General features: G+C 39.4%; 1 protein-coding gene across 2 annotated transcripts in view; it reads right to left on the bottom strand.

The window, feature by feature from the left end:
* Positions 1-20058, bottom strand: part of npr2 (natriuretic peptide receptor 2) — a 198465-nt gene that overhangs the window by 109806 nt on the left and 68601 nt on the right. The gene's annotated exons all lie outside the window — the stretch shown is intronic.

Here is a 20058-nt window from a genome sequence, read left to right as displayed (position 1 = left end):
AAATAAAGGGGACCACAAAAAAATGCATTATTGGCGTTATTTTAACAAAAAATCTTACGGTACATTAAACATATGTTTCCTATTGAAAGTTTGTCCTTAAATAAAATAGTGAACATACAAGACAACTTGTCTTTTAGTAGTAAGTAAACAAACAAAGGCTCCTAATTAGTCTACTGACATATGCAGTAACATATTGTGTCATTTTCCATTCTATTATTTTGTCAACATTATGAGGGACAAGCTGTAAAAAATGATTATTAATCCACTTGTTTATTTACTGTTAATATCTGCTTACTTTCTCTTTTAACATGTTCTATCTACACTTCTGTTAAACTGTAATAATCACTTACTCTTCTGTTGTTTGATACTTTACATTAGTTTTGAATGATACCACAAATTTGGGTATCAATCTGATACCAAGTAGTTACAGGATCATACATTGGTCATATTCAAAGTCCTCATGTGTCCAGGGACATATTTCCTGAGTTTATGAACATAATATAAATAAAACAAAAACGAAAGAAGATTTTGTGAAGCTAAAAAAAAAATCGATGCAATCATAGTAGTATTGACTAGATACGCTCATGTACTTGGTATCATTACAGTGAATGTCAGGTGTAGATCCACCCATGGCGTTTGTTTACATTCAGGAACGGCGTCATTAGTGGTACTTTTTAGAGGCGGTATAGTACCGAATATGAGCCATTAGTATTGCGGTACTATACTAATACCGGTATACTGTACAACCCTAGGTGCTACCTGTTCTCCATCCCTGCCTGCTCCGCTTGCTCACTCGACACATGAACAGTCAAAAAAAGTGTTTCATCACATGGCGATTAAACTGTAAATGTAATTAATCGGTCATCCCTACACTCTTCTATATCATCTCTTTTTTAGGTGATTAACCACAAATCTGTTGACTTTTTCTGGTCTCTTGGGACAATTTTGAAGACTCAAACATGAAATCGAGTATCGCTCTTCTTAACAGTTGGTTTTGATTTTCATGTTTGTTTGTTTTTTGCTTAAATTTGTCTTTCCCAACGATGACATGCACATGCGTCACGGCCAATTATGCCAATTGGATAATGACATTTTGTAGTGCACCACCCCTGCCACAAATACATGGCAGTGGAATAATGCCCTCCTATGTTGCGTTGACGTCAGAAGAATAAACGCTTGAATCATCAAGTTTAATGACTCCAAGTAATTCCAGAGAAGTAGATGACATTTCACAGCATTTACCGGCTAATAGTCCTGGTCAACTAGTTTGTGAGGAAGCCGTCCTGTGCTTGCTGAACTGTTAGCTGAAACAAGAAACAGAGAGAAATAATGTGAGTTGAATTCCAAAATAAAATGCACTGTGAGCATTAAAATGGTCTTTATAATAACATTGAATAACTCAGATGGACACTCAGTAGATTTACCTGAGGTGAAAAGAGGCTCCTCCGTCTTTCTTCCACCATTCCTCTGATCAAAATCCATTCTGATTGGCTGGTGATGAACACTTGTTAGTGACCAAATTATTTTTTTGTTATTTACAGCAGTGGTACCACTGGGCCGCAGCCCGGTACCGGTCCGTGGACCGATTGGTACCCGGCCGTGGCTGCACAAGAAATTTCAAAAAAATAAAAAAAATATATATATATTTTTTTTATCAAATCAACATAAAAAACACAATATATACATTATATTTCAATATCAATCAATACAGTCTGCAGGGATACAGTCCGTAAGCACACATGATTGTATTTCTTTATGACCAAAAAAAAAAAAAAAAAAAAAAAAAATTTTTATTTACTACCCACCCCCCAACCCCCACCCCCCACCCGGTCCGTGGGACAAATTTTCAAGCATTGACCGGTCCGCAAGTACAAAAAGTACTGATTTGCAGTACAAGCTGCATTTAGGGGTATGCAATGACGCATTGTGTGAAAACACACACAATCAACTTTTAGCAGTTCAGGCAAGGCCTTTTCTGCTGGCCTAAAATAACCAGAAATCATGATCATAATTAAAGATAAAAGTATTTTTAGTTTACTTTCCCAAAATAAAAGTATTCATATTCTCTTCATGTCAAACTATGCTCCTTCCAGTGCTGTTGTTTTTAGGTTAGACTTTGTATCCAATGAGAATTCAGCTAGCTTATGTTGCCATGCTGTACGAAATCTGCCCGGAGCCTTCAGAATCAACAATGCGGGCGTCCGTGCACTGTAAGTGAACGGACACATACAGTTGATAGACAATTGCGATCAGCCAATCAGATCACGAGTTGTTGTCAGTAAGGCCTTCTAGCTGGCCTTACGCTGTGATTGGATACTCACTTGGGAGTACCAAGTGAGTATCCAATCACAAGTTGCAAAAACAGGAAGTGGCATAGAGCCATAGAAAGCCACAGAAAACTCACCGGTACTCACAAAGAAGAAGAGCAAAATGTTGATTAGGTGGCAGCTATATATATTTGCAAGGCCAATTTCAAGAAGGATACTTAAGAGAAACTACATCTTGTGAGACGAGGTCGGCCGACACTGGAAGATATCCCGGCGGTGAAATGGTTTGCCCGCGACTTTCACACGAATCAACCGACTACGACCAACTACCGACTACTACGAGGGGTACCTGTTAGAATAATTGTATATAAGTTATCACAAAACTTTGTGTTGCCATGAGTTCCCGGCGAGAAGACAAAAGCTGTCTTTGATCCTACCAAGCAGAAGGCTTGTACAACTCCACTGTGTAGGACGGGAAGCAACATGAAGGTGTTCTGTTTCTTTGATGTATTGTAATCCACAGAAAGATTTTGTCTTGACCCGAGAGCTACAAAGCGGAGAGGAAGCAGGACCTGACTCCCCTCCAGGGACCTTTTCTTTGAACTGTTTTACGACCCCCTCCTTTAGAAACAGCTGTTGCCATGTAATCAGGGAAAGTCCAAATAAAACAGGAGGCGTACAATCTTTCGTCAGAGCGTGGTGACACAGTACAAGGGTACAGGTGTATGCGTTTCTCCTCATGGAGCCAAATTTAATTCTGTCTCTGCTTGATTCCTTGCTTCTTGTCTTGTTTAATAGATGTCATCAGTGTTTGAACCTGACAGTACCACTGGCTTATACGGCGTCTAATGGGTTCTACAAATTGTGAGTTCAAATATTTTATTTCTTAATTTTTTCATGTTTCATTTGTTTTATACAATTCTTTTAATTTTGAGAGTACCACGTAAGATATGTTTTAATTGCTGAAGCGGGTTTATTGAATGTTAAATGCGTCGAAAAATACACTGTTGTGTCCACTGTTGAGGGGAATCAATGGCCAGTAGTTTGCATTGGGTTTCTGTATAGTATCTCCAGCCGTGTCCATGTGGTGACATAAATTACAGTATTTTGAGAGGTGAAGTCAGACTAAGTAGGACATCACTGAAGGCCTAGGTGAGAAACCCACGGCCCGCCACTGAGTTTAGGGATAAACAACAATGACATGAAGGTTTTGAACCATGGCCTAAACTTCACATTTTTTATTTGCTTAGTTTGCATAATTCAAAACAAATTAAATTAAAGGAGATTCAAACTCAAACTGTGTGTGCATGTGGAATATTTGAAACACTAAGGGCCCGATCTACAAAGACCCAAATACCACACGCTAAACACTGCGTGTACAATTGCAAAGTGGTGCAGACTACCTTATCTAAATTAGGATTTTGTGTGTACTACACAGCTTTCACCATGGCGATACTCATTTACTGCACATCCATACTATCATCCACCTGTGGTGTTTTTTCTAGGCATTTTAGAAGCAGTCCTGCAGTGTTATTTATTTTTTTTGGCGCTGGAATGTTTCAGACACAAGAAAATGCATATAGCAATAAATAAAATAAAAAAATAGGAGATATGTTAATAATATGAATGAATGAATTATATTTATATAGCGCCTTTTCACAATTGTCTCAAGGCGCTTCACATTGCAAAACCCATACATTCAAGTATGTTGGTGGTAAGCTTGTTTATGTCAGTGTGGGTGGCACCGGGAGCAGGTTGGGTGAAGTGTCTTGCCTAAGGACACAACGGAAGCGGCGAGGATGATGGAATTGAACCAGGAACCCTCAAGTTTCTGGACGGCCACGCTAATTGCTTTTAGTAGTAGTATTTAGTAGGGATACTAAATAAAAGATGCTGCAGAACAATTTCATTCTTGATGAATCACACTGTGTGTGCTAAATGATTATATTTGCATTTTTTCTGATGATTAGCATATATTTTGCATATTCAAACATGCTGGAGTGCGCTCCTTATTCTGATGACTAAAGAGAAGCAATCCTCTGTGCACTACCTTAGTAGATCAGCTTTGCGTGGGCTATCAGTTTTGTTTGCCTTTTAGTACACGTAGATTTAGTACAGTAGATCAGGCACTTAGTGTCTGGTCTACCAAGATTAAATTGTGTGTACAAAGTATAACAAAATGTGTACTATTAGAGTAATCTACAAGCTTGTGTGTACAATTGATAAAAAGCACAAAAGTGTGGCAGGCTGCCATAAAGGATTTAGTGTGTACTACCAGCTGTCACCATGGAAACACTCATTCAGGGTCGTATTCGCCCATGTGCTTAAGTGAAAAAGATTGCAGATACTGGTTGCGGAGCATTCTCAGTTTCAAGATGCGCACTTTGGGTGGAAGGACCCTTAGATGTGGGTGTTCTCTGTCAAATCTGGCCTTCTTCATATTCTCCTATCGGCTTAAAGAGGAATCGCACTTGTTTTGGAATTTTGCCTATCGTTCAAAATCATTATGATGTTCCTCCGTTGTCGAGGATGAGCAGGACATCTAAGTAGTTGATTGTGGTTGATGGGTCCTCAGATGACTTGTCAGGCCGATGCTTGCTCGGAAGTATCTGCTACATGTAGGACACTTGAAGTCACTTGTGTCAGTTGGAGCGGAGGTACTTGACACTCAGCTTCCGGAGTTCACGTTTCCTCTTGCATGCTTCAATGCGAGTGTTCTCAGCATTTCTGGTCCCAACCGAGATCGCCGTACAACATACAGAACGATCGTCTGCCAGCTCCTCCCATGTCTCCTTGTTGATGTTGAGCATTTTAAGGTGAGCTTTAAAGCAGTCCTTAAAGCGTTTGCGATGCCCGCCTAAAGACCTGGTGCCACAAGACAGTTCACTGTACAGAAGTTGTTTGGGTATCCTTGTATCCGGAATTCTGTAAACATGACCAGTCTAACGAGCTTGAGAGCGCTGAAGAAGAGCGTATATTGATGGTAGCTTGGCACGAGAAAGAACTTCAGTGTCTGGCACGTTGTCTTGCCAGCAGATGTTCATCAGCTTGCTCAAGCAAGTCACGTGGAAGTGGTTCAGTTTCCTGGCTTGTCTGGCATAAACTGTCCACGTTTCACAAGCGTACAGTAGAGTTGTTATCAGTACTGCCCTGTAAACATATGTATTTGTTTCAAGCCTGATGCCACGACGACTCTATACATTACTTCTTAGCCTACCAAATGCTGCCCTGGCTTTTGCAATCCCGCAGTCTACTTCATCGCGCCAACTCTGAGAAACATTTACAAAGTCCTTGCCTCCCAATATGATTCCCTCGGTTACCTGCTGCCTTACTCCACTCAGGCAAAGCTTATTGTACGGCAATTATGGGATAAGCAGTGTGGCTGGGATGACACAAATCTACCCTACGAACTTGTGCAAGCCTGGTCCAGTTAGGAAGCTGAACCTGAATGTTTGTCTTGTTTTTTCTATCCTCTCCTTATGTTTCCCAAGGTGCTGTGTTGGAAAGTGCTACATGTAGTTCACATTTTCACGGATGCCTCCGAGCAAGATGGCGATGTTCAAATTCACATATTCTTTATCCTTGCCCGGTCCTGTGTGGCTCCCAAACGCATGCAGTCCATCCCACACGTGGAACTCTGTGCGGCTCTGGTAGCAGCGCAGCTCGCCCATCTCCATGAGAAGCAACTGACCCTCGAAGTGACCCGGATGGTGCTCTGGTCAGACTCCATGACAGTATTAACATGGTTACAATTCCAGTCCTGCCACTACAAAATCTTTGTGGGGGCGAGAGTAGCCGAAATCCAAGAGCTTACACAGAACTGTACCTGGCGCTACGTATACTCCACCAACAACCCCGCAGACGATTCTGAGAGCTCTCATCGAACCTGGTCACAAGGCCATCCCTTCCTTGGTCAAGACCCGGACACCTGGCCGGAGAGGCCTAGCAAACAGCCCCAGGAGGACCTAACAGAGATCTGGAAAGCTACCTTCTGCGCCCTGATGGTTACCTTGCCTACAAGCTCCAGTGACAAAGTGTATGACACTTGGATGGAGATTCATGGACAGAGGTCCTTCGAATCCCCTACAAGTGCTGAAGAGACAGTGGTGTTGCTGCAGGTACAACAACAATTGTTTCCTGAGGACTACAAGCTGCTAGCAAAGGGAAATGTTTTCTCATTCAATTACTTATCTTACCCCCTGAATTGGAGATAAGAGTGGGCGGTCAGCTGCGGCGTTCAGAAGGCCTTAGTGACTCTACACTACATCCAGTTGTTCTGAATCCATTACATTTTGTCATTCGGCTACTCTTCCAGAAATACGACGCGATGCGATCTTCACCATCCTGGTCCAAAGTGGGACTACGCTGAGTTGCGGCTGTCCACCTGTGTTGAATGTCAATGCTAGAGAGCCCAGCCATCCGTTCCCTGTGACTATTTAAGCCAGCATTCTATTCCATGGGCGTAGACTGTTTTGGGCCGATGCTGGTCAAAGTGGCCAGACATCACGTGAAACAGCAGTAAATAATCTTTAAGTGTCTGACGACCCGTGCCATCCATTTGGATCTTCTGAGGAGCATGGATTACGGACGCTTTTCTGATGGCTCTGCGGAGATTCATTGCCACGTGTGGAACCCCAGCAGAGTTGTGGTCCGACCAGGGGACCAACATTAAGGGTGGGGAGCACAAACTCCATGAGGACTTCACCAACATGGCTCCCACACTACAACAACAGCTTGCATGCCAAAGGATTAAACTATGTTTTAATTCCCCAGTGGCCCTTACTTCAGCGGAGTGTGGGAGCGAAAAATCGATTCTGTGAAGATTGTCCAGTACACCTGTGTAGGACACCAACCGATCAACGAGGAAGTGCTGCTCACTGTATTCCTGAAAGTAGAGTCCATCCTGAACTCAAAATCGTAGGTCTACGTCTCTGCTGTTGTGGCCGATGCTGACACTGTGACTCCAAATAGTCTGCTGAAGGGGCGGCCGGAAATATCCCTCCCCCTCAAGTTGTGAACCACAAGACTGAGCTTCTGAGTCGCAAGCATTGGCGGCTTTTCCAGGTGCTCGCTGACCAATTCTGGACTAGACTAATCAAAGAATACCTCCTTACCCTACAGATCAGGCAAAAGTGGCATTCTGCAACCCCAGAGCTCCTTGAGAGAGCAGTCGTCTTGTTAGTGGACCCTTAACTGCCCAGAGCTTCATGGCCCATTGGACGGGTCACCAAGATTCACAGGAGGGATGAATATTAGATCAGCTGATGTGGATATTTAGGGTCATGTCGCTCACCTATTGAGGCTGCGAGCCCTTCCATGGTGGAGGACTAGACTTTTTTACCCTCTGTTGATAAGCCTTTACTTGGTAGCAAATGTGCCGGGCACATTTGGGGGTACCTGTAATAAAGGCTAAGTTATTGTTTGTACTCTTGTGAAGTCACGTGATGATCTCGCGTTGTTTGAGTAGGTTTCCGGTTTCCTGCTGCAAGAGGCACGCACGTTCGATGAGGCAGTTTAAACCCCGTTTTAGAACTGCTGGTTATGTTTAGCGCTGAAGTCACTGATGAAAAACTCACTCTATTCCTATATATAAAAATATATTACAGTGCAATCACCATCAGCTGAAATAAAGCCACTGAAGAATATACTGTATGGATTCTCATCGCTTCCTTCCCGTGTTCTGTTCCTTAGGGGGATGGTCTTGAACTGGGTAAGAAACTACTTAACCAACAGGAAGCAATACGTTAAGCTAAATGGGTTATACATGTATAGCACTTTTCTACCTTCAAGGTACTCAGAGTGCTTTGACACTATTTCCACATTCCCCCATTCACACACACACACTCACATACATTCACACACTGATGGCGGGAGCTGCCATGCAAGGCCCAAACCACAAACCATCAGGAGCAAGGGTGAAGTGTCTTGGTAAGCAAACCCACGTCTACAGCGCTAAATATATCTTGCAGCATACCCCAGGAATCAATACCGGGACAAAAATTGTTTAATCTTATACAAACAAACAACATTTGGTAAGTTGCAAGGGACTCAAGGTTATTACTCTTTACAGACGACACGATGGCATTTTGTTCAGGAAAGAACACACAGAAGCTAATACGAATAATAACAGAGGGAAAGTAATCCAGAAAAAATAAAATAAATCATTAACAACATAAGGTGGCAAGAAATACTTGAACTAATGGACAGAGCAAAATATGTTCGGGACCAAAAATCACTACATATTTTACTCTTCACTGCTCGCTAATGTTACTATATCAAGTTATTGTGTAGAAATGCGGGAAAATAAATACAAAAGTACACTTCATTCACTAACCGTGTTATAAAAAAGGACAGTGAGAATAATAAGTTTATAATAATAAGTTTGAATGTTCTTGATAGCCAAAGCTATGACATTGGCTATCAATAACATTCAAACTCTTTATTTATTAAATAAAAATATTGAAATTCAAGAGCTTGGTGCATTTTCAAACAGCTAAAAGAAGGCACAAAGCAAACTTTAACCTGCACCCAAGAACGTACTTTACATTTCTTCTCAACTAGAGCGGTGAAATATAACCTTAAATAAACGTCTCACTTCAACACTCTGTATGCACATCCATCACTTAAAAGCTTTAGTATATCAGTATGTGGGATTGAATTGTGGAAGGGATTAAGTAAAGAAGTCAAACAATGTACTAATATGGGACGTAGGGAGAAGTACAGAGCAGTTGTGTCTCCCAGTCATACTTGCCAACCCTCCCGATTTTCCCGGGAGACTCCCGAATTTCAGTGCCCCTCCCGAAAATCTCCCGGGGCAACCATTCCCCCGAATTTCTCCCGATTTCCACCCAGACAACAATATTGGGGGCGTGCCTTAAAGGCCCTGCATTTGCGTGCCGGCCCAATCACATAATATCTACAGCTTTTCACACACACAAGTGAATGCAAAGCATACTTGGTCAACAGCCATAAAGGTCACACTGAGGGTGGCCGTATAAACAACTTTAACACTGTTACAAATATGCGCCACACTGTGAACCCACACCAAACAAGAATGACAAACACATTTCGGGAGAACATCCGCACCGTAACACAACATAAACACAACAGAACAAATACCCAGAACCCCTTGCAGCACTAACTCTACAGCTACCCCCTACCCCCGCCCCCCCCCCAACCCCGCCCACCTCAACCTCCTCATGCTGTCTCAGGGAGAGCGTGTCCCAAATTCCAAGCTGCTCTTTTGAGGCATGTTTAAAAAAATAATGCACTTTGTGACTTCAATAATAAATATGGCAGTGCCATGTTGGCATTTTTTTACATAACTTGAGTTGATTTATTTTGGAAAACCCTGTTACATTGTTTAGTGCATCCAGCACGGCATCACAACAAAATTAGGCATAATAATGTGTTAATTCCACGACTGTATATATCGTAATCGGTAATTAAGAGTTGGACAATATCGGAATATCGGATATCGGCAAAAAATTCATTATCGGACATCTCTAATCACAATAGGACTGGACCTCCTTGTATGATTTTAAATATACACTTAAAAGACTTTATTGTGGTCAACATAACATAGTGGTGGTACTTTGGTCTAACTATTGCATAAATTGTACTTCACAGACCATCTTCTTTTCGCTGTCTCTTGAAAATTTATCAGCCATGTTGTTGTTTTTGCAAGTGACTTCCGTAATGACAATTATCATAAGTTAGAACTACACAAAACTTTTTATTGGAAATAGCAACAGAAGAAGATTTTTAGCATTCAAGTGTATATGTAGGAGCAAGCAGAAGAAACTTCTGAAATGAGGAGATTAACATGTCTCAACGATTAGTTTATTAGTTTTCAGTCCATACCGCTACAGGAATACACGCTATGTGTTATTATAATGTCTGTCTAACTTGCTCAACCACTAGCAACAACTATGTAAAAAAAAAAAAAAAAAAAAAAAAAAATACAGTGAAGTTGGCAGAATACAATGATTTGCAAATCCTTTTCAACCTATATTCAATTGAATAGACTGCAAAGACAAGATACTTAACGTTTGAACTGGAATACTTTGTTATTTTTTGCAAATATTAGCTCATTTGGAATTTGATGCGTGCAACATGTTTAAAAAAAGCTGGCACAAGTGGCAAAAAAGACGGAGAAAGTTGAGGAATTGCAAGGAATTTAGGGATTTCACCATCTACGGTCCGGAATATCATCAAACGTTTCAGAGAATCTGGAGAAATCACTGCACGTAAGCGATTATATTACGCACCTTCGATCCCTCAGGCGGTACTGCATCAAAAACCGACATCAGTGTGTAAAGGATATCACCACAGGGGCTCAGGAACACTTCAGAAAACCACTGTCAGTAACTACAGTTGGTCGCTACATCTGTAAGTGCAAGTTAAAACTCTACTATGCAAAGCGAAAGCCATTTATCAACAACACCCAGAAACGCCGCCGGCTTTGCTGGGCCCGAGCTCATCTAAGATGGACTGATGCAGAGTGGAAAAGTGTTCTGTGGTCTGACAAGTCCACATTTGAAATTGTTTTTGGAAACTGTGGACATTGTGTCCTCCGGAACAAAGAGGAAAAGAACCATCCGGATTGTTATAGGCGCAAAGGTTTTGGGTTTTGTATATTTTATAAGTCATATTATTAATTTTTAAATGTCTTAATGCTTTTACCACATTAACCCTCGCAAATCCCGAGGTCCTGTGGCACCAAACTTTTATCTTCACCAAATACCAGAACAAAGACCCGTGGTGAGGTGGCATTTAGCCACTATGGCTCCCACCTGTGTAACAACCTTACTGATTTAGTTTGCTTTACTAAATTTGTCAATGGAGCTATCTATTAATATTCATATAGTGCACTGCAAGTAGAGACAAAAAGTATTAAATGTAATACAAAATGCTAAAAAACACAACAATGCATGCTAAACCCTAACTCTATAACTACATGTGCCAGTGTACTACTTGCTACTTGCTAATAATATCAATGGTCAGAAGGATGCTACATTTTAATATATAATTACAAATTCTCATAAATCTATCCCAAAAACACAAAAAGAGGTAAGAAAAATTGGTTTTGCATAATAAACCCTTTGAGGAAAATCTATTCGCAATTAATCAATCTTGGTTCTTTCACTGCAAAAAGTCAGTGTTCAAAAACAAGGAAAAAAAATACAAAAATGAGGGGTATTTTACTTGAACTAGGCAAAATTATCTGCCAATAGAACAAAAAATTTGGCTTGTCAAGACTTTCCAAAACAAGTAAAATTAGCTAACTTCAATTAACCCAAAAATACCTTAAAATAAGTATATTTTCACTAATAACAAGTGCACTTTTCTTGATAGAAAAAAAAAAAAAAGAGACCTTTTTGCTCAATATGTTGAAAAATATTCTTAAATTAAGTAAATGCTAGTGCCATTATTTTGACATAATGATATGCACTCGACATTACATTTCTTGAAACCAGCAAAGTTACACTAAAAACGAATTTATTGTTCTTAATGGAAAAGCAACAAGGCAACCGCTTGTTACTCTCGGGGTCTCCTAGCCGCTCAAGCAAATCCTATTGTCTAAAAATGCATTTTTCCATCGATAACATGACATCATCGCGCCAAGTGCGTGCTCTTTCAGTCAATTAGTGCGCATATATACAGCCCGGCCCCCGGCAAAACATTTTTTAATTGTCATTTTGAAGAATTCATCTGAATGTGCATGAACTATTTCTGTTCAAAATTGTTAGAAATGTCACATGTGAAATGTTTAAATACTAACTGTCAGTTTACTGTACTGTGCCAACTGTACTACTATATGAGTACGTATTGTCTATTGTTTCATTGAAAATAAAGCAGCAAAGTCCATTTGGCTGTCATCTGTTTTAATTATGAGACACATTTGTGTCAAAATCATGATTTTTTTTCATGCTTGAAATAAGAAATTATTACTTTAAAAAAGTAGTTTTATACCTGTGAGTGTTGATGACACAGCTTTGCAACAGTTGATATTCTAGTTTCAAGCATGTTTTACTCAATATAGGTCATCAAATCTTAGCAACAAGCTGTAATATCTTACTGAGATCATTTAGGACCAAAACACTTAAAACAAGTAAAACACTAACATAAACTCTGCTTAGTGAGAAGAATGATCTTATCAGACAGAAAATAAGCAAATATCACCCTTATTTGATATATTTCATCTTACTTAGATTTCAGTTTTTGCAGTGTTGAGTCAGTCTTGGGGTCGTAAACAAAAAACATTAAAGCGAATGACCGATGTGGTAATTAAAAAGGTTGCAGGCATTAAAATATTCCACTCACAGAGAGATTGTTTTCAAAAGTGCCACTGAAGACTAAATCTCACAAAAATGGTCACAAAGATTAATTTGAGCTCCCATCTCTGGAGGAAAAGTGCCAGCATTGTGGGAGAACGAGGAAACTAAAATGGGTTTTTGAAGGCAGGCTATTTCCAGCGAGGCACAGATAAGAGTTTTATCGTGGCCAAAAGGCGACTCAACTGGAGCTACCAAGCTGCTTAATGCAGATTATTTCTTTGATGTTTTGGTTATGCTTACTTAGCATTACGTCAAGGAACTCACCGGGCATCTTCAGGATTTGAACATTTAAAAAAAAAAATGCATTCAAACAATTAGACTTTACTTATCTTAGATTATGCGCAGGGTGCAAATATAAGTATTTTTAAAAGCTCTAGCTTTATGCGCAAAATGGAAGACTTTGGGCCTGATCTACTAAGATACAAATAACACACGCTAAAGAGCGTGTGCAAAGTAATTTGCGTGTTGCATGGGATTTACTTCGAAAACTGGTGCATACGGCCTTATTTAAATGAGGTTTTTGCATGCACAATGCAGCTTTCACCATGGAGAGACTCGATATTTTACTGCAATTTCATGTTATTATGCTCCTACCTGTAGCGTTTAGCTGTTTTCAAACATGTACCGTATTTTTCGGAGTATAAGTCGCACCGGCCGAAATGCATAATAAAGAAGGAAAAAACATATATAAGTCGCACTGGAGTATAAGTCGCATTTTTTGGGGAAATTTATTTGATAAAACCCAACACCAAGAATAGACATTTGAAAGGCAATTTAAAATAAATAAAGAATAGTGAACAACAGGCTGAATAAGTGTACGTTATATGACGCATAAATAACCAACTGAGAACGTGCCTGGTATGTTAACGTAACATATTATGGTAAGGGTCATTCAAATAACTATAACATATAGAACATGCTATACGTTTACCAAACAATCTGTCACTCCTAATCGCTAAATCCCATGAAATCTTATACGTCTAGTCTCTTACGTGAATGAGCTAAATAATATTATTTGATATTTTACGGTAATGTGTTAATAATTTTACACACAAGTCGCTCCTGAGTATAAGTCGCACCCCCGGCCAAACTATGAAAAAAACTGCGACTTATAGTCCGAAAAATACAGTACTCATTTTTCTGGGCATTTTTGAAGCAGTCCATCTGCAATGGAACCCACAATTTTTTTTTTGCATGTGCTCATGGGAGAGGCTGGCACTGTGTGCGCTCCACATGCAAGAAAATGCATATTACAAGATTGTTTATATACAGTACAGGCCAAAAGTTGGGAAAAACACCTTCTCCTCATTGAATGCGTTTTCTTTATTTTCATGACTATTTACATTGTAGATTGTCACTGAAGGCATCAAAACTAGGAATGAACACATGTGGAGTTATGTACTTAACAAAAAAAAGGGGAAATAACTAAAAACATGTTTTATATTCTAGTTTCTTCAAAATAGCCACCATCTGATTACTGCTTTGCACACTCTTGGCATTCTCTTGATGAGCTTCAAGCACACCTGTGAAGTGAAAACCATTTCAGGTGACTACCTCTTGAAGCTCATTGAGAGAATGCCAAGAGTGTGCAAAAGAAGTAATCAGAGCAAAGGGTGGGCTATTTTGAAGAAACTAGAATATAAAACATGTTTTCAGTTATTTCATCTTTTTTTGCCTTCAGTGACAATCTACAATAATCATAGTAAATAGTCATGAAAATAAAGAAAACGCAATGAATGAGAAGGTGTGTCCAAAATTTTGGCCTGTACTGTATATACACTACCATTCAAAAGTTTGGGGTCACATTGAAATGTCCTTATTTTTGAAGGAAAAGCACTGTACTTTTCAATGAAGATAACTTTAAACTAGTCTTAACTTTAAAGAAATACACTCTATACATTTCTAATGTGGTAAATGACTATTCTAGCTGCAAATGTCTGGTTTTTGGTGCAATATCTACATAGGTGTATAGAGGCCCATTTCCAGCAACTATCACTCCAGTGTTCTAATGGTACAATGTGTTTGCTCATTGGCTCAGAAGTAGGGCTGAACGATTTCAGGAAAAAATCTGATCACGATTTTTCTGACAGAAATTGCGATTTCGATTTTGACTCACGATTTCTTTTCAAATCAAGCTTCAGTAACAGTAACAGATTTAAAACATGACAAAAAATGATATACCATGAAAACATTAAATGCTATGTAATGCAAGGATGAATACTAAAAGGTAAGAATTGCTTCAAACATGTATTTATTAAGAAACATGCATGTACATTCTCCAAAGTTCTTGACCAACAGCAGTTATTAAAACTAAAGAACTAAAACCAGTACAAAAACCTTAATTATGTTAAGATAAATAAAAAAGTTTAAGTTAAATAAAATACAAAACAATTCCAACACAAAAAGCAATGCTTAATATATAATAAGAAAAACAAAATTCAACAACTTCAATAAAGGAAAAAAAGGATCCTGACCTTATGTAAACAGTCTTATACTCAAGTAGGTAGGTCAGTCTTTTATGGCTCAAGAGAGCTAGCCTATCAACATCTATAGCAGCAATTCAAGTACTTTATTCAACCCTGGAAGAAACCTGAACAATATTTTAAAGTGAAATTGAAAAGTAATGGTAATAAAGAAAATACTATTACAAAAACAAAATGACCCAACCTCTGCCCTTCTGAAAAATATGTCAGACATTAAAATAGGTGGGTCATTCATTTACCGCTTAGCAGCACCCAAATATTGCACATCTATTCTGTTAACAATAGAACATAATATTCCTGAAAACTAGCATTTATCTTTTTTTTTTTTACAAAAACTGACACCACAAGTCAGGGTAAAGTGCAGAACAAACACAATCTAAAAAGTACTTTAACAATAATACTTGCTTCCCTGACATCTCTACATCACTCTTCACAGATTTTTGGTCAAGAAAACTAGCATGTCAACCTTTGATGGTTTAAGACATGAGCGCTGACATGTGACAACATTGCCACTAGCACTAAACAATCTTTCTGATGGTGAACTGGTGGCTGGTAATAAACGACGCTGTAATTGTGGTATGTTTGCTACAATGGGCTGAATCGCTCGGGGTTGACTTTTCACCGGACTTTTTGGTCATACATTCGTCGTGTAACTGCCGGAATAAATTAGTCGTGTTGCCTTGGGATGTGGCGACTTTGGCCCGACAAGTTTTACAAAGTACCTGTTTCTGATGCACATCTGAAGTTTCGAAACCGAAGTAGTCCCAAATGACAGACGTGCTGCTCTTCTTCTGTATTAAAACTAAATCCTCCTCCACTTCTGACCCGGCGGCAGCAGGCATTTCCTCCAGGACGTTTGTTTCTTCACCAAAGTTGTTAGTGGGCGTGTACGCGGTAGCCTCGTCAATGGCCGCCTCTGATTGGTTAGCGTGACGGCATGCCCTGCTCACAAGTAGTTTACCACTTCTGATTGGTGAGTTTGACAAGGCATGAGAGTAGCACGAGCAGGCTGCATATACACAACAGACATGTCAGCCAGGAGAGCTAAATAACGTTCGTCTAAAACCGAAGCCTTCACGATCTCAAGATTGAGACTTCTGAAATCGCAATTTCGATCTGAAAACGATAAATCGTTCAGCCCTACTCAGAAGGCTAATTGATGATTAGAAAACCCTTGTGCAATCATGTTCACACATCTGAAAACAGTTTAGCTCGTTAAAGAAGCTACAAAACTGACCTTCCTTTGAGCAGATTGAGTTTCTGGAGCATCACATTTGTGGGGTCACTTAAACGCTCAAAATGGCCATAAAAAGAGAACTTTCATCTGAAACTCGACAGTCTATTCTTGTTCTTAGAAATGAAGGCTATTCCACAAAGTTGTTTGGGTGACCCCAAACTTTTGAACGGTAGTGTATATATATACAGTGGGGCGAAAAAGTATTTAGTCAGTCACCAATTGTGCAAGTTCTCCCACTTAAAAAGAGGAGAGAGGCCTGTAATTTTCATCATAGGTATACCTCAACTATGAGAGACAAAATTAGAAAAAAATATCCCGAAAATCCCAATATAGGATTTTTAAAGAATTTATTTGCAAATTATGTTGGGAAATACGTATTTTGTCAATAACAAAGGTTCATGTCAATACCTTTTTATATACCCTTTGTTGGCAATGACAGAGGTCAAACGTTTTCTGTAAGTCTTCACAAGGTTTTCACATTGTTGCTGGTATTTTAACCCATTCCTGCATGCTGATCTCCTCTAGAGCAGTGATGTTTTGGGGCTGTCGCTGGCCAACACAGACTTTCAACTCCCTCCAAAGACTTTCTATGGGGTTGAGATCTGAAATCTGTCTAGGCCACTCCTTGAAATGCTTCTTACAGAGCCATTTGTTCGCCCCGGCGGTGAGTTTGGGATCATTGTTATCTTAAGGACCCAGCCACGGTTCATCTTCAATGCCCTTGCTGATAGGAGGTTTTCACTGAAAATCTCACGAAACATGGCCGCATTCATTCTTTTCTTTACACGGATCAGTCGTCCTGGTCCCTTTGCAGGAAATCAGCCCCAAAACATGATGTTTCCACCCCCAGGCTTCACAGTAGGTATGGTGTTCTTTGGATGCAACTCAGCATTCCTTCTCCTCCAAACACGACAAGTTGATTTTTTACCAAAAAGTTCTATTTTGGTTCCATCCGACCATGTGACATTCTCCCAATACTTTTCTGGATCATCCACATGCTCTCTAGCAAACTTCAGACGGGCTTGGACTGGCGTAAGCAGGGGGACATGTCTGGCACTACAGGATTTGAGTTCCTAGTGTTACTGATGGTAGCCTTAATTGTTACTTTGGTCCCAGCTCTATGAAGGTCATTCACTAGGTCCCCCCGTGTGATTCTGGGATTTTTGCTCACCGTTCTTGTGATCATTTTGACCCCACGGGGTGAGATGTTGCGTGGAGCCCCAGATCGAAGGAGACTATCAGTGGTCTTGTATGTCTTCCATTTTCCAATAACAGTTGATTTCTCCACACCAAGCTGTTTACCTATTGCAGATTCAGTCTTCCCAGCCTGGTGCAGGTCTACAATTTTGTTTCTGGTGTCCTTTGACAGCTCTTTGGTCTTGGCCATAGTGGAGTTTGGAGTGTGACTGTTTGAGGTTGTGGACAGGTGTCTTTTATTCTGATAACGAGGCCAAACAGGTGCCATTAACACAGGCTATGAGTGGAGGACAGAGGAGCCTCTTAAAGAAGAAGTTACAGGTCTGTGAAAGCCAGAAAACTTGCTTGTTTGTAGGTGACCAAATACTTATTTTACAGAGGAATTTACCAATTAATTAATAAAAAAATATTACAATGTGATTTCCTGGATTATTTTCCCCCATTCTGTCTCTCATAGTTGAGGTATACCTATGATGAAAATTACAGGCCTCTCTCATCTTTTCAAGTGGGAGAACTTGCACAATTTGTGGCGGACTAAATACTTTTTTGCCCCACTCTATACAGTATATACAAACAAACATATATATATATATATATATATATATATATATATATATATATATATATATATATATATATATATATATATATATATATATATATATATATATATATATATATATATATATATATATGGTAACACTTTAGTATGGGGAACATATTCACCATTAATTACTTGCTTATTAAAGTAACAAAGACTTAATTTAGAGTTATTTGGACACTAGGGGAACATATAAGGGTTAGGGTTAGGGTTAGGGTTAGTGTTACCAATAAGCAATAATTCTGAGGTTATTGAGGGAACACTCTTAGTTAATGGCTTACTGGTTGTATAATAGGGCCATGCAGAATAAGGCATTAATAAGTACTTAATAATGACTAATTAAGAGCCAATATGTTACTAATTTGCATGTTAATAAGCAACTAATTAATGGTGAATATGTGTTCCCCACACTAAAGTGTTACCATATATATATATATATATATATATATATATATATATATATATATATATATATATATATATATATATATATATATTAGGGATGTGGGAAAAAAATCGATTCGAATTCGAATCCCGATTCTCACGTTGTGCGATTCAGAATCAATTCTCATTTTTAAAAAATCGATTTTTTTATTTTTTTATTTTTTTTAATATTTTAAATTTTTTTTTTTTAAATACATTTTTATTTTTTTTTATTTTTTTTAATAAATTAAACTATAACTTCAGTTATTATTTGAATGACAATGTGTGTCCAATATATAAATCCCCTGAAGAGCAGGGAAACCTGCGAAACAGGCTTGTAGGGATGAAATAGCGTCTGTGTTTTTTCCTGACCTAACATATCCATCCATCCATTTTTCTACCGCTTGTCCCTTTTGGGGTCGCGGAGGGGTCGCTGGAGCCTATCTCAGCTACAATCGGGCGGAAGGCGGGGTACACCCTGGACAAGTCGCCACCTCATCGCAGGGCCAACACAGATAGACAGACAACATTCACACTCACATTCACACACTAGGGCCAATTTAGTGTTGCCAATCAACCTATCCCCAGGTGCATGTCTTTGGAGGTGGGAGGAAGCCGGAGTACCCGGAGGGAACCCACGCAGAAAGATCCCGAACCCGGGATACCGGGGTAGAGCGGAATATACGTCAGGAAAAAACACTTGCTTGTCAGGGAAACCTGTGAAACAGGCTTGTAGGGATGATATAGCCTCTGTGTTTTTTCCTGACCTAACGTGTATATATATATATATATATATATATATATATATATAAATATACCTCCTTACATAGGCCATTTTGCAATTGCGTGCCGGCCCCATCACATAACATCTACGGCATTTCACACACACAAGTGAATGCAAGGCATACTTGGTCAACAGCCATACAGGTCACACTGAGGGTGTCCGTATAAACAACTTTAACACTGTTACAAATATGCGCCACACTGTGAACCCACACCAAACAAGAATGACAAACACATTTCGGGAGAACATCCGGACCGTAACACAACATAAACACAACAGAACAAATACCCAGAACCCCTTGCAGCACTAACTCTTCCGGGACACTACAATATATACCCCCCGCTACCTGCCCAACCCCGCCCACCTCAACCTCCTCATGCTCTCTCAGGGAGAGCATTTCCAAATTCCAAGCTGCTGTTTTGAGGCATATTAAAAAAAATATTGCACTTTGTGACTTCAATAATAAATATGGCAGTGCCATGTTGGCATTTTTTTCCATAAATTGAGTTGATTTATTTTGGAAAAACTTGTTACATTGTTTAATGCATCCAGCGGGGCATCACAACAAAATCAGGCATAATAATGTGTTAATTCCACGACTGTATATATCGGTATCGATTGATATCGGAATCGGTAATTAAGAGTTGGACAATATCGGAATATCGGATATCGGAAAAAAAGCCATTATCGGACATCTCTAATTATGATTCATCCGCCATTGACACT

Source organism: Entelurus aequoreus, linkage group LG21, assembly GCF_033978785.1.
Source record: "Entelurus aequoreus isolate RoL-2023_Sb linkage group LG21, RoL_Eaeq_v1.1, whole genome shotgun sequence".
Classification (NCBI taxonomy): domain Eukaryota; kingdom Metazoa; phylum Chordata; class Actinopteri; order Syngnathiformes; family Syngnathidae; genus Entelurus; species Entelurus aequoreus.
This window is presented reverse-complemented; position numbering and strand designations above follow the sequence as displayed.